Genomic DNA, 15,331 nt, shown 5'->3' with positions numbered 1-15,331 from the left:
TCTCTATATTCTTACAAAAGTCTTCCCATAACTTTTGTTTAGCTAGTTTTACAACAGTGTTTAGCTTTCTTACCTTTGTTGTTGTATTCTCTAAGACAGGGGTTCCCAACCTTTTTGTTTCCTAGAGCACATTCTAAAATACCGGTAGGGCGACGGGCACCATCTATTTTTTTCAACGAAATTTTTTTAATTCTTTTGTTAAATGAATACATACAAAGTTTACATTATAATCAAATGTTTTATTACTTAAAAGTTTACATTATATAAACATTTAAATATATATATGTAAGTTAGTGTGATCTTTGGCATTGCATTTCATTGGCCAGTGCTTCATAATTAGGAGAATATGATGATATTCCAGTTCTTAAACTGGAATGAACAACTTCGAATGCGCGTCTACTTTACATTGTATGCATTTAATACTCGTCATGTGTCATTAACGCATGCATCATATAGCATGCCATGAATTGTTGCATGATTATTCAAACTATACGGCACATGGTTGAACGGGTTGCGGCGGGCACACACACAAATTGGTCGACGGGCGCCATGGTGCCTGCAGGCATAGGGTTGGGAACTCCTGCTCTAAGAGCACAAGCTGATTAATTTGCCAGGAACTTTTGATACGCTCTCTTCTTTTCCTTCACTGCCTCTTTAACTTCCTGTGTCCATCATGGAGTTCTGATTTTTCTATCCTTGAAGACAATCTTACCACATGCCTCTCTGGCTGAATCAATCAATGTTTTCTTCAGGATTTGACACTAATCTGTAAGGTTTGTTTCCTGTTCTTAAACTCTTTCATTTTTTCTTGGATAATATTTGTGTGTTTTAGTCTACAGTTCACATCTGAGAATTGCTCAACTTTTATTCACTTTAAAACTTTCTTACATTGCTTCTTTTCAATATGAAATTCAATTTTATCCAGTTCAAGACTCTAATGGTGATCACTTCCAATTTCAAATCCTCTGTCAACTCTACTGTTCTGTACCAGTGAGAAAACATACCTATCAACAATAAGTCTATGAGGCTTTTCTTATTCCTTGCCTCTTCTTTTCTTGTGAATTTCTGCACATTATGTTGTAACATTATGTTAGTAATAACCAGTCCATGTCCTGAGCAGAAATCCAACACTTATTTGCCGTTATTATTAGCTTTGCTCTTTTTTCCAAATTTTCCCAAAATATTTTTGTATGTCTAGCAATCGATTCCTACTCTGCTGCTTAGATCCCCAACAAGGACCAACTTTTCCTTTTTCATTGTGTCAGTTGCTTTTTCTAAAGCCTCAAAAAATTCCTCCACTTCCTCCTTAGTAGAACCTTCTGTGGGACCAAAGGCACAAATAAGTGTCATTGTCCAGTTCCCCCATTCTGATATTTGCTCACATCACTCTGCTTGATATTGCCTGCAATTCAAGAAGATTATCCTCATATTTAGTGTTAAATACAACTTGCCGTGGAAATTTTTATATAGTACACATATTGCAGAAACCAAACGCTTGTGCGTAGGTAGGAGCTCCTCCCACTTATGCACAAGCGTTTGTGGTAAGAGATGGATTATTAATCAATCTAATTGCCTGCCTCTCTTTTGAATCAAGTCTTTTGAGAAAGCTCTTAGGATTCCATTCCAAATGCTAGAGCAATATTCAATAATTGGATATGTGCTTTGCATGAGGTTAACAGCTATTCAGAGGTGAATTAACATCTTGAGTGAAAGAGAAATCCTAGTTTTTTTTTTTTAGAGGCTGAGGATGCAATGGTTGTGATGTGTTTCTGCTAGGAGAAGCTTGATATCAGGATGATTCCAAGAACAGAAATCTCATCTTGTCTCGAAATTTGAGTTTAGTCAAAGAACGGTTCTACATACAGTTGCATGAGGAATACAGAGTTCAAGCAAGAAAGATGACTGGTATAGTAAGGAGGGGAAATTAAGAATATATGAGGAGGCTAGTACTACATTCAGGTACAAACCTAAAGAATTTTTTTTTTTTTTTTTTGTTATATGGCTGGCAAAAGAAGGAATGATTGTGGATGAATAATCTTGCTAGATGGAAAAGGCGGTATAATGGTAAAGACAAATGATATTGTAGAGCTGTTTAATGATTACTTTATTTATGAGAGAAATACATGCATTATAATTTTTTTAGATTTTGCAAAGGTATTTGATAGTGCTACATGATGAATTGATATATAAGCTGCAACATAAGGTTTGGGATATTAAGTTGGTGGAGTGGAAAGAGTTCTATATGGAGGTGCAATATGGGAAGAAGGAAAGTTACCAAAGGGGAGTCCTGAAAGTTTTAGCTGGGACCATTACTTTCAACCTTCATATCAGTGATATGATCGTCTTCGTAGTGCAGTTAGAAGAATGACTATATATTCGCCCTGCGATTGGAAAAGGTCTACGTTTGATTATCGTCATTACGAGAGGAGGCCTTATATGGGCGTTTTCATTTGAAGGTGAGTTAGCCAATCTCCTATGGAAGTAGCATGGCTTTTTTTCTCCTGGAAAATTTGTCTTTCATCCCACATACAGAGTTATCGGCCTTGAGAATACATTGCAATTTACAGAAAAAAAAATTGTTAGTGATGATGGGCGATAGATTACGTTTATGGTAGTTGTGTGTAGTAGGAGAGAATTAAGTAGTAGGGGAGATGGAGTTGATGTGTGTAGTGGAGAAGAGTGCCCTCTCGCGATGAGTCCTTGGAGGTGTCACGTAATATTATTGTCACTGGAATTTGATGAAATATTCTATGTTTGCAGACGACTTGAAGCTGGAAGGTTATTGAAAGTAGTGCTAATGTAGTGGCTTGCCTGTGAATCTGAATAAGCAGAAAATGTGGGCAGATGAATTGAGGATCCAGTTTAATTTTGCTAAATTTAAGGTTTTGAATATTTGGATCTGCAAATGGGGTTCTGCATACTCTATATGTGGAAGTATACTTAAGGAAGCACAGGATCTTGGTGGATCGAAATTTGAAATTTAAGGTACCTTAACCCTGATCAGGCCACATCTGGATTACTGTGCTCAAATCTGTTCACCGGGATTTTTATTTTTATTTTACAACATAATCTGCCTTAAGACTAATACATTTATTCCAGCGATGCTCCAGCACTATTATCCCGTCCCTGTAGTGGTTTTGAGTAAGATCTGCAAAATACCCCTCTACAGCTGCAATCACCTCTTGATTCGAAGAAAAACGCTGACCAGTGAGGAAGAGTTTTAGTTTTGGGAAGAGATAGAAGTCAGAGAAAGCCAAATCTGGGGAATATGGTGGATGTTCCAACAATTCATAGTGCAGATCCCTTAATTTTCCCATTGCTTGCCCACAAACACTTTTGTGAGCAAGTGCATTAGCCTGATGAAAGATGATTTTTTTTCTTCTGCAAACTGGGTCTTTTCTCACAAACGTTTTCGTCTAGTCTGGTTAAAAGATCGGAATAATATTCCCCAGTTATTGTTTTACCCTTTTCAAGATAATTAATAAACAAAATGCCTTTAGCATCCTAAAATACCGATACCATGACCTTTCCTTCTGATGGAACCGACTTTGTCTTCTTTGGCGCTGAACAACCGGCCACTGTTTTGACTGCTGTTTGGATTCTGGTGTGTAATGGCAAATCCAAGTGTCATCCATAGTAATAAATTGATGCACAAAATCAGTTTTATTCTTGTTAAAATGCTCCAAGCACTGTTCAGAGATTTTCATGCGAGTGCATTTTTGATCTGCCTGTGAGCAAGTGCAATATCCATTTTGCACAAAGCTTTTCCATTTGCAATTCTTCATGCAAAATATATTCGACACATTCTTTTGAAATGCCTATAGTCTCAGCAATTTCATGCACTTTGACTTTCTGGTCATCCAATACCATATTGTGCACTTGATCAATGATTTCTGGTGTTGTTACACTTTTTTGGACGCCCTTCACGTGGATCATCTTCAAGGCTCGTACAGCCATGTTTATACTCGGCAGCCCGTTTCTTAATTGTCGAAAACAAAGGAGAAGAGTGCCCATAAACTTTTACGAACTTCGAATGAATTTCTTTTGCTGTTAAACCTTCTTTTACAAAGAATTTTATAACCGCACGAAACTCAATTTTATCCATTTCAATGGATATAGACAACACTTTTGCTTCAGACAACTGTATAAAACAAACTACTTAATAGAATGACTTGCAATTTCACATGGATGCTTATGACAGATGTACCAACTTAGAAAAAAATTGTGCCGATAGTGTTGCCATCTATTTTCAAGGCAGAGAACTTTTCAGACCGCCCTGATAGAAGGCGAAGAAGGTGATAATTGAGACGTTTAAGCTCTTGAGAGGTATTTACCAGATGGATATGAGATATATTTTTGATAGCTCAAAGTAAGTCAGGAGCTAGAACTAGAGGCCATCCCTGGAAATTGCACAAGGGAATGAAAAGTACTTATTTAATTATTTTTTTACACGGAGAGTGGTGTGAGTTTTGAATTGCCTGAGTATATTGTGAATGCTAAGAGTGTAAATGAGTTTCAACTTCAGTATGATAGATGTTATTACAGACAGGAGAGGTTTTCCGTAAGTCTGTGGACTTTTGTAATATATGTATACTTATCTCATTCCTCGATGACTCCAGGAGAGTTAATGTAATAACAACGATGATTTTTTTTTTAAATCATGAAATAAAAAAATTTTAATATCATCGAATCACGAATTTTATGATACTTATGTAAACTTAAATTTCTTTGAGTTATATTCCATTGTATATGGAAAGGAAGAGGTAAAGAATAGAGGCATACAACGAGAGAACACTCGCAAATATATTGTCGTCATCATCACGAACCATGGACAGCACCCGTAGGTGTCTGATGCCATGTTGTGACTATATTGTCCCAGTGTCATCTGTTCATTGCAGCACGTCTTTATTCTTGAAGAGTTCTCCCACATCAGTCTTTAATATCATCGATTTATTCACGACGAGGATGACCTCATTAGGCCAAACACCAGTGACTTTGACTTTCTGTCGCTTGACATTCTAGAAATATGTCCGAAGAGTTTCAATTCTTTGTATGACTGAAACAGAATCTTTTTTAGTGGTATCCTTCTGTACACTTCTTCATTTCTTATCTTCTGAGTCCATCCAATTCGTAGAATTTTACGATAACACTTTCTTTCAAAAGCCAGTATTCTACACTCTGATTCCTTTGGCATTATCCAAGTTTCGCAACCATATAACATACTGCTAAAGATGCAGTTCTCAAAAATGCTTAGTTTGGTTTTTAAGCTGATATTTCTACTCCTCCAAATTTTGTCCATGGATTTTAGCACTGTTAAAGCGTTTGCAGTCCTAGTTTTAATTTCTTTTTTTACAGTTTAGATCATGCATTATACATCTTCCAAGATAGATAAAACTGTTCCACATTCTCAATTTCCTTTCCGTCTTTTTTCCAATCTCCCTCTCACCAAAAACCATTGTTTTTGTCTTTTCCATATTCATCCTCAATCTGTATCTTTTCCCCCTTCTCTATTTAGATTATGTATCATTTGCTCAAGTTTCATTTCGACTTCTTAAAATAAAACAATGTCATCTGCAAAACACAGGTGGTTGAGTTTTATTCCACCAGTGGAGATTCCTGTGTCCTAATTTCTGATTTTGTCCATCAGTCTCTCCAGGTCTGAAATGAAGATACTTGGTGATATTGGATCTCCCTGTCTTGTGCCTCTATTAATGGCGAACCAGGCTCCACGTCTGCCTCCTATCTTGACAGCTGCCTGTGCATTCGTGTTGATTTCTTTCAATAGGTGAATTAGCCTGGCATCAATATCGTATGATTTCAGTATAGGCCAGGTGATGTTTTGTTCAATGCTGTCAAAGGCTTTTGGAAAGTCCACAAGCATGTAAACACTTTTTTATTCTTTCTTTGTGCCTCTTCTGCGATGAGTCAAAAGCCTAATATCTGTTGTATGGTACTCCTCTCTTTTCGGAACCCTGCTTGTTCATCTGCCAGATGTTTTTTCAATCTGGCTTTTTAGTCTTTTAGTTAGTATAATCATCAAAACCTTACACAGTGGCTTATCAATGCAATGGTTCTGTAATTGTCGCATTCCAAAGCATGATCTTTTTATGTAAGGCCATCAACATTGACTTCTTCCATTCTTCTTGTGTGCATCTGATCTTCCGTACTTCATTGCAGATTTTGTGTATTACCTGTACATGGGTATTGCCTCCATTTTCTTTTTTTTAATCATATCTCTGGTTATGCCGTCATTTCCAGGACTTTATTTTTTAATTTCATTATTGCCTTTCTTACATCATCTTCCAAGATATTGTTCTCAACAGTGATTGGCGATGATATTTCCTTTAACTCATTGGTTACTTGTGTTATAGTATTTTGATTAGTGTGTTTTATATAGGTCACTGCAGTATTTTATCCATCTCTGTAAAATTTCTTCAATGTTCATTAAGGTTGCACCTTTTTCATCCTTGATGGCCTTCGTTGCCATTTTCTGTTGATATTTCTGATCAACTTATAAACTTCTCTCGTCATATATTCGCCATAATATTTCTCAGTGTCCTTACATTGGTTTATCAACCAATTGTTCTTGTCTATCCTTGCTTCTCTTCTCACTTCGTTACACTTTTTTCTGTATGCTCTTTCTGCTGCCTCGGAGTTGTCATGTTTCAGCCTCAGTTTTCTTTTTTCTTGTACCAAGTTAAGGGTGTCTTGAGTAATCAATTTTTTGATTTTTTTTTTCTTCTTTTTTTAGGAATTGTTGCATTTACTGTTTCCAGTATTATTTCAGTTAGTTATTCAACTTTTTTTTTTTTTGTTTATGTCCTATGTTTCTTCCAAGTCTTTTGACCAGTGTTATTTTATACAAATTTCTGATATTTTCATCTGAGAGTTTTCCAATATCGATTACCTGTTCATGTGCATCGTTTTGAGTTTCAGGTTTAAATTAGCGATCACTGTCCATCATCTGTCCATCTTTTATTGACTAAGATCAGATTTATCATATTCTTAGTTATCCCATCTGGGGAGTGCCATGTTCATTCAAGGCAATCGTTTTGTTGAAATCTGGTGTTACAAATTATTAATTCATTATCCACAGCAAATTCCAGTTTTTCTCTGTGCTGATTTTTATTTCCATGTCCAAATCTTTCCATGACGTGCTCCCATTCCAATCACTGGTAACAATAAGGATGCCTTTTTTTCTTTTTTTTTTTTTCTCGGAGTATGATCAATTTCAGATTGGAGAGTTTCATAGAATTTGTTTACTTGCTCTTCTGAATTATCACTTGGAGGTGCATAATAACAGTTATGTTGAAGGGCTGAGCACCAAATCTTGCTGTTATGATCCTTTTGTTTACAGGTTGGATCCTAGTTGGACAGCACATGAGTTATTAGTTAATAAGAATCCTACACCTGCCCCATGTTTTTTCTCGTGCCCTGATTATAGGATCTTAAATCCATCCATATCACCTGATAACGTCCATCTCATTTCTGACAATCCGAGAATGTCACATCCATATCTCTTTAATTCCTCCCAGTCCACAGGGTTTGAACGTTCCGTGTACCTACTGATATCAATTCCTTTTTTTAACTTGATTTTTTTTTTCCTTCCTTGTTAGCATATTTTTTGACCCACCTTCGATTTCCCGGTTGAGGACACAGACCTTGTTTAACCGGACGACGTCCGAGCTGGCATGGGTTCCCTATAGCTGTCCTTGACATCAGATTTAAATTGTCTTTTGTTTTACTGCCAGCACATCGACACTCATCTGGCAAACTCTATCATCCGTTTTCGGTACCCTGGGGTTGCCAAACCCTGTACTCACAAAACCGTTAGCTCCTGGGGAAGCAAATGCACTGCCCACATTTATTTATATTAGATCGATATAATATTTCCATACACTTTCTTTCCTTTTATTATTAAAAGTTCCTCATGGCCGTTGTATCATCATCTGCTAAACGCACTGCTCAAACCAATTAGGGGATATTTTGGTTTTCTTGTAAATTATAAAGTTATAAAAATAATTTACAAATGTAACAATTTATTTTAGAATATTCTTGATAACAGTGTAGAGCACGCAGCTGCGTACAAAATGTTGAAATGTGTCTTAACCTATTAACATGTTGGGGTATAAAAGCGTGGCTTGTTGCGCTCACTTCCACAGTTATTATCGCTGAAGATTTTTTTTTATTATTATTATTATTACGGGCAACTCCAGGGAGTCATTTGACTCATCGAGGCGATTTAAACTCAGAACATCATGCCTGGAACAGTAGGTCTATAAATAGGAATGGCTGCATCCTCTTTAACTACATAAGCTCAGATTGCGCAGCTGTGGCTGGCCCCTCAGTGCCCACTCACCACAGTCCGACTGGTTCATCCAACGTCTTGGATATAGCTGTCCTTCAGAATGTCAACCTGCAGTACACCCTGGAATCATTGAATGAATTATCATCAGACCACAATCCTATTCTGCTCCAACTGGATTATCAGAGGGGACTTCCCCCTTTCGCCTCACACCTTCATTCCCTGGGAAAAACTATCCAAAATTCTTCCAAACTACATTGATCCTATCCCTCATATTAATTCCAAGGAAGAAATTGATTCTGCAGTCAATAAACTTACTGATCAAATCAACACAGCTGTAGTATCTATCACCTCAAATTCAATTGCTTTTAAGCCTTTAAATGCAGTGAAAGATGCACTTAAAACCCACAGAAACAAACTATGAGAAGACAAATTAGACTCCATATCACCAGTGATCAGACCGTCTGGAAGTTCCTGAGAAACATCAAAAACAAATCTCATCCTCCTCTCAAATCTGACCTGAACATTGTTTACACAGATGCAGAAAAAGACGAAACTATAGCTAAAAATTTAGTAAAACAGTGTAGCCCTTCATATGATAACCTAAACTTCAATCATATTTATAAAATTCACCGCCACGTCAGACACGTGTTAAAACAGCCTGATACCTGTACCAGCCAACTCAAACCTATTTCTCCAGCTGAAATTTATGACATTATAAAGAACTTAAAGAATAAAAAAGCTCCAGGGCCTGACGCCATGTCCAACAAAGTTATTAAACTGCTACCCCGAAAGGCTATCGTACATCTTAAACCTGAACTATGTTCAGGTTTAAGTACTTTCCCTCTGCATGGAAGTTGGTAGACGTAGTTCCTATATACAAGCCTGGCAAGGATCCTCAGCAGCCTCAAAGTTATCATCCCATAAGTCTGATTTCTAATTTGGGCAAAATAGCAGAAAAAGCTATCCTTTCCAGAATTCAACTTTCATTAAAAAAATTAAACATCCTTCCTTCAGAACAGTTTGGTTTTCGCCAGTTTCACAGTACCACCCAACAAATTCATAGACTAATCGAATTCATTACCACAAGTTACAATTTGCACCAATACACTGGAGCAGTTTTTCTTGACTTAGAAAAGGCGTTTGACAAATTATGGCACTTTGGACTACTATACAATTTGATTTTAGCTGGCATTCCATTAGATCTAGTCCAAATTATAAAGTCATTTCTTAGTGGCAGACGAATGCAAGTCAAACTAAATGATATATTATCTACCCAGAGACAAACCTTGGCAGGAGTGCCTCAAGGGTCCCTACTGGCACCGATACTTTTCACGATTTACATGGCAGACATTCCGCACAATCCAATGTCATCTATCATTGCTCTATACGCAGATGACACAGCTATACTACTAACCAGATCTATTAAACCGCACCTTGTCACCAAGAAACTGCAAGAAAACCTGCAGAGATTAGAGCACTGGTTCTCAGAATGGAGATTGCAAGTAAACCCTCAGAAGAGTATCGCCGTGCTCTTCACTAAAAATATCAATATCTCCCAAAGATGACATCTTCTTATTTAATATCAAGATTCCCTGGAAAGCAGAAGCCAAATATCTGGATGTACTGCTGGACAGAAAACTAACCTTCAATCCACATATAACAGCCTCGTGTACAAAAGCATCAAAAATCATTGCACAGCTTTACCCTCTTATCAATAGGAATAGCAAGCTGGATACCAAAATAAAACTGCTCCTTTATCAGTGTGATGATTCGACCCATTATTACTTATGCATCCCCAGCCTGGAGCCACACCTCAAGTACAAATATCCTCAAACTACAGAGAGTGCAAAACAAATGTCTCTGCATGATCTTAAATGCACCATGCTATATCAGAAATGTCCAACTCCACCGGGATACAAATATCCCCCACATCTACTCTTTCTTGCAGTCTTCAGCAGTAAAGTTCTTCTCAGCATCCTCTTCACATCCAAATGAATTAGTGCAACAAGCAGCAAATTATGATGAAATAGACTTCTCCAAATATAGGAGACCCAAGGCCATCCTACTTCCAAATGAAGATCTTTAAATCTCACCCACTCAGGCAGAACACTTAGCTCATAAACTTTTCCCTACACAGCAACCTTATCAGATAGCAGGGATTATAAAAGCATTTTGCTTCACCCTTATAGTCAGCAACGTCTTGCGTCACTTCCACGGTGCATAATTATCACTTCAGTTGTAAACTTGTGTCACCTACCACCCATTATTTTGTTAAAAATGGCAGAGCAACATAATATATCACGGAATCCATGACTTGGAGAGCCATTGGTCGATTAGAAGCTGGACAAACGCAGCAAGTTGTCGCTCAAGCGTGTCATGTATCTCAAAGCGTAATTTTGCGACTTTGGAATCGCCTTCTGGAGACGAGAAATGTTCGAAATCGTCTTCATGCCATAGGTTTATATGCTCGAAGACCAATGGTTTGCATTTCACTTACTGCAACTCACAAAAGAGCCCGAAGCATTTGGGCATAGGAACACTGCAATTTGACAAATGAGGATTGGGCTCGCGTAGTTTTTATTGACGAGTCCAGCTTCAGTCTGCAACCAGATAACCGACGTATCTTGATATGACGTGAAAGTGGAACAAGAAATAATCCACAGTTTGTTCGTGAAAGATCACAACATCAAGGTGGGAGTTTGATGTTGTGATCTTTCATACTGATCTCTATTTTATCAGAAACGGTTCCTTAACAGCCCACAGGTATCGCAACGAGATTTTGGAACCTATAGTTCGTCCATATGCTGTTGCAATTGACCAAGAATTCATTTTTATGGATGACAATGCTCGTCCACACCATGCAAATTTCGTACAAGAGTGGTGTGAGGAAGAAGGTATTGAACGAATGGACTAGCCTGCCTGTTCACCTAATTGTAATCCAATCGAACATGGCTGGGATGCTTTAGGTAGGCGCTTTTCTACTTGGCTGATGCCGCCACGATCGCTTCATGAGCTCGAAATTGCTCTCACAGGAGAGTGGGGAAATATTCCACAAGAGCTGTTTGTCATCTTATCCCATCCATGCAATCAAGATGTACCACTGTTTTGGCTGTTAATGGAGCCCATACGCCCTATTAAAAATTAACAAAAGCGTTATGGGCTATTCTTGTTAAAATTATTTCACGCTAAAATGTATAATTTGTTAAATTTGTAATAAATATCGATTATGTAAAATTATATCTCATCAATTATCCTATTTGAAATATTTATTCATGTATAAAGTACCCAATAGTTATAATTATTTGCAGAAATAATTATAACTTTTTAATATAATTATCCGACAGAAACTAAAATACCCCCTAATTGTTTTGAGCAGTGTAAATAAAATCCCTTTATTATGAAAAGAATTTCAGATAATATTGGAAAGTTAAGCATTAAGTAATGAGAAAAAATGCCTTCCCCTCCCCCTGTAACATTTCCTGATAGCTGATGTGGCTTGATGGATATCAATCCCATGGATTCCGATCCCTTCATCGCTATGAAATAGACTTATATTAAAGGTTAGCGAGCACCTGGCTCACCCTATTTAGGGCTGTACGGAGACACCTGAACCGATAAGCAGAGCTGCTTTCGGGCGCTTATGTTTCCACCTATCGTGTTCGTCATAATTAGATGACTCTTGAATGAGTTGATTGGGATGAACAGCTGCTTTGGCAAAATAAGCAGTGGGAATATCGGCATCGCGATGTAAGAGAGCATTTCTGACAAACCACGGAGCGTTGAAAATCATACGGAGGCACTTGTTTTGAATAACTTGTAGCTTTTTGATGTTGGTGGGGGAAGTGTGCCTCCAGGCCGGCGATCCGTAAGTTAACGATGGTCTGATAATTGTTTTGTAGATCCGTAGTTTGTTTTCATTGCTGACCTGACTTCTTCTATTGAGGAGAGAATAGAGTTGCACAATTGCAGAGTTTGCTTTTTTGCATGCATAAACTATGTGGGAGTTAAAGTTTAAATGGTTATCAAGTTGAATGCCTAGATATTTGGTGCTAGATCTCCATGGGATGGATGTGTTAAAAAGTTTAACTTCTCCAAAGTGAGATGCTTGTCTTCTTGTGAAGAGAATGGCAGTGCTTTTATCGGCATTCTCCATTTTATGAACCAGTTTTCTAAATTTGTTGCTGCAGTTTGTAAGCGCTGCGTAGCTATATTCGGTCTGAGAGATCTGCTAAGAATTGCCATATCATCCGCATAACTAGCTATAGTGGTTAGTGATGTGCTAGGAACATCAGAAACAAAGATGTTAAAAAGCATCGGTGAGAGCAGCGAACCTTGAGGGACACCAGCAGTGATATTTTTCAGTGAGGATCGAATTCCGCGCAACTTGACCTGGATTTTACGGTCCTTTAGAAAGGAGTCAATAATTTTAGTAAGGTAAAGAGGGATGTTGGCTGAAATTAATTTATAGATGAGACCTTATTACCACATCTTATCGAAAGATTTTGCAACATCTAAAAAGATAGCTCCTGTGTGTTGGTTCGAGTTAAAGCCTGTAGTGATGAATTCTGTCAGTCTGTGAATTTGCTGTGTAGTGCTATGTCCGGTACGGAAACCAAATTGTTCTTTCGGAATTATGTTGGTTTTATTCACCTCCTCATTAAGTCGGTTGAGATGTAACATTTCCGAAATATCAAGTCGTCTGACATATTTGACACATCTAGCAACTTTAGAAGTGTTTGAAATTACTTTTTTGAAACTTCTGATTCACGTCCTACTGGGTATATTTTATTATTATTATATTTGGAAAATGTTCACGAGCATATTATTATTATTACGCATAAAATTTGGTTGGTGAACTGAATGCAAGTGTGTTGACTGATTTAAAAACATGCGACCAAACTTTTGATATGTCAGATGCCAATGTAAAGAAAACGTGCAGAAATATAAATACTAAAGTAAAACTGAAGTAAAAAATAAAGTGGAATAACCGCAGTGAACCATTTGATTTTGGTTGTAATTACCTCTGCACTAGGTGACGCCTATTGCAGCTAGTGTATTCAGCCTGTGTTCTTTGGCCAGTTTATCTATTTTGTGCGATGATCATATGAATGTTCTGATCATAACTAACGTATGATAAGCCTACGCAAATCCTACTCTAATTATTTTTTATCGTGCTACAAGTAAAATTTATTATTAGCAATTAAAAATAAGGAATATTATGTCATTCTGATAAATGACAGGATTCTAGTCACGCCAGGACTAGATGTATGTGCGTGTGTTTAGAGTTAGGCAGTGTTACACAATATCACATTTTTGGATGTCATCGCAACAGCTGCACGTAGACTACATTTAAGGAGCTGTGTCAATAACAGAAATGGAATTCTGTGTATACTGTACGGAAATTGCCTTTTATGAACCAGAATTGAATTTGATATATTTTTTGTAAATATTGGCAGTACTGAATTTCATCGAAATCTCTGCCGACCAAAATAATTTTAGCAATCATTAGTAGAGATAGACAAAGCCATTTAGTTGGTCCTATATTTTCATACTCGCATGACATAACGATTCAGTTTTTTTTAACCATAATTAGTTAAATAAACATAATTTTGATCATGAAATGTTTGACTTAGTTGTTTAATATAGGTTGAAACTCTTACCTTGCTAATATAATGGATGCTAAATTATCGATTTTATAATTTGATGACGATATCCAGTGAATTAAAATTCTTTATATTTCCACATAAGATTTAAATGCCCAAATTGAAATAATTGTATAATATGTGTGTCTTCTATTCTAGATATATTTAGCTTCTTTCCTCTCTAAAGTTAAACTGTTTTTGAACTGTTTGAAATGCACTCCCTTTAAAAAAAAAAAAAAAAAAAAAAAGTCACGAGTGAAATGTGTTGTTACTCGAAGGTGGTTTGGAACTTATCCAGTGAATAACTGGTAATGGTAAACATTTGCGCAATCATTTGTTCTTTTTCATCCATAGAATAAGGAAGTTAATAAAATATAATCCTTCCCCTTCCCTTAAGAAACGTTTTTTTAATCTTATCATTATAAATGTACTGCGAGTCCTATTCGCCTAGTTTAGTATTATCGTTCAAGTATAAAGGTCATGGTCAAAAATACCTTATCAGTTCTCTCAAGCACATTTTAGTATCATTTTGTTCTTTTAATTAGTAGATATCAGTAAAGGTTATTATTGTTACATAATGCACTGAAGAGTAGAACGTAATATCGATCCTGTAATAGTTTGAGCAAATTTCCGTATCAACTTGTTAGACAGCTTTTCTTTTAGACAAGCTTGTTAGTTAGCTCAGTGAATCCTCCGAATTGATTTTGAGTAAGGCGTACATATCTTAAAGATATAAGAATGGAACCAGATAACGGGTCAGGAGGAAGTCATTTGTGTCATTTTGTTTGTATAGATATCTCTTACACTGTTCCTATCAGTTTCGTTTTCCTTCTGTTAGAATACAGATTAACGACTGAATATTTTGCACCTTCGGGTTTGTTTTCCTGACGTACGTTCCTTACTGAATCATTCCTGTACTGAACTCACCTACTTAACTTTCTTCGTAAATATTGAGGGTATGTCTGTTGAGCAATCACTTCAGATTTTGTCAGCTGTTATCTCATGCGACCTTGATTGATGTGGCCTGTTTGCTTGCCCACTCAGCGTATTACGTGTTGTTACCGTTTAGATAACGGCTTTATTTTTGATCTGCTCTGGCTAGTTACTGTAAGATTCCTTGTTATTACTATTTTGTTCTTCGCGGCATTATAGCAAAGGGTTTATTAGCTCGTCACGTGGATGTATTTATCTACTTCTAGTAATAATTGTCATGTTTATTGTGTAATTAAGAACACAAGTATAGCTACTGTTGGCCCTCATTAGGTCTTTCTACTCACTTAAAAAAAAGAAGAAAAGATTCGGTAAAATCTCATTAATTGATATTTTTGTTTTATTAGCATTCGTATGTTGTCACTATATTTATGTATGTGACATTTTTTCC

General features: G+C 36.8%; 1 protein-coding gene across 4 annotated transcripts in view; it reads left to right on the top strand.

Moving 5' to 3' along the window:
• The window catches only part of Lpin (phosphatidate phosphatase LPIN), a 443,299-nt gene that overhangs the window by 17,572 nt on the left and 410,396 nt on the right, over positions 1-15,331 (top strand). The window contains exon 1 of one of the 4 annotated variants that reach the window (XM_090407131.1): positions 15,043-15,251. The exons of the other annotated variants lie outside the window; for them this stretch is intronic. The gene's annotated coding sequence lies outside the window, so the exon portion shown is untranslated. Of the gene's footprint in view, positions 1-15,042; positions 15,252-15,331 lie in introns of those variants that run through there. 4 annotated transcript variants of the gene reach the window in all.

The sequence above is a fragment of the Typopeltis vanoorti genome, chromosome 17 (assembly GCF_054136105.1).
Source record: "Typopeltis vanoorti isolate ZY-2024b chromosome 17, IOZ_Tvanoo_1.0, whole genome shotgun sequence".
NCBI lineage: Eukaryota > Metazoa > Arthropoda > Arachnida > Uropygi > Thelyphonidae > Typopeltis > Typopeltis vanoorti.
Note: the sequence above shows the minus strand (reverse complement) of the source record. Positions and strands in the feature narration are given on the sequence as shown.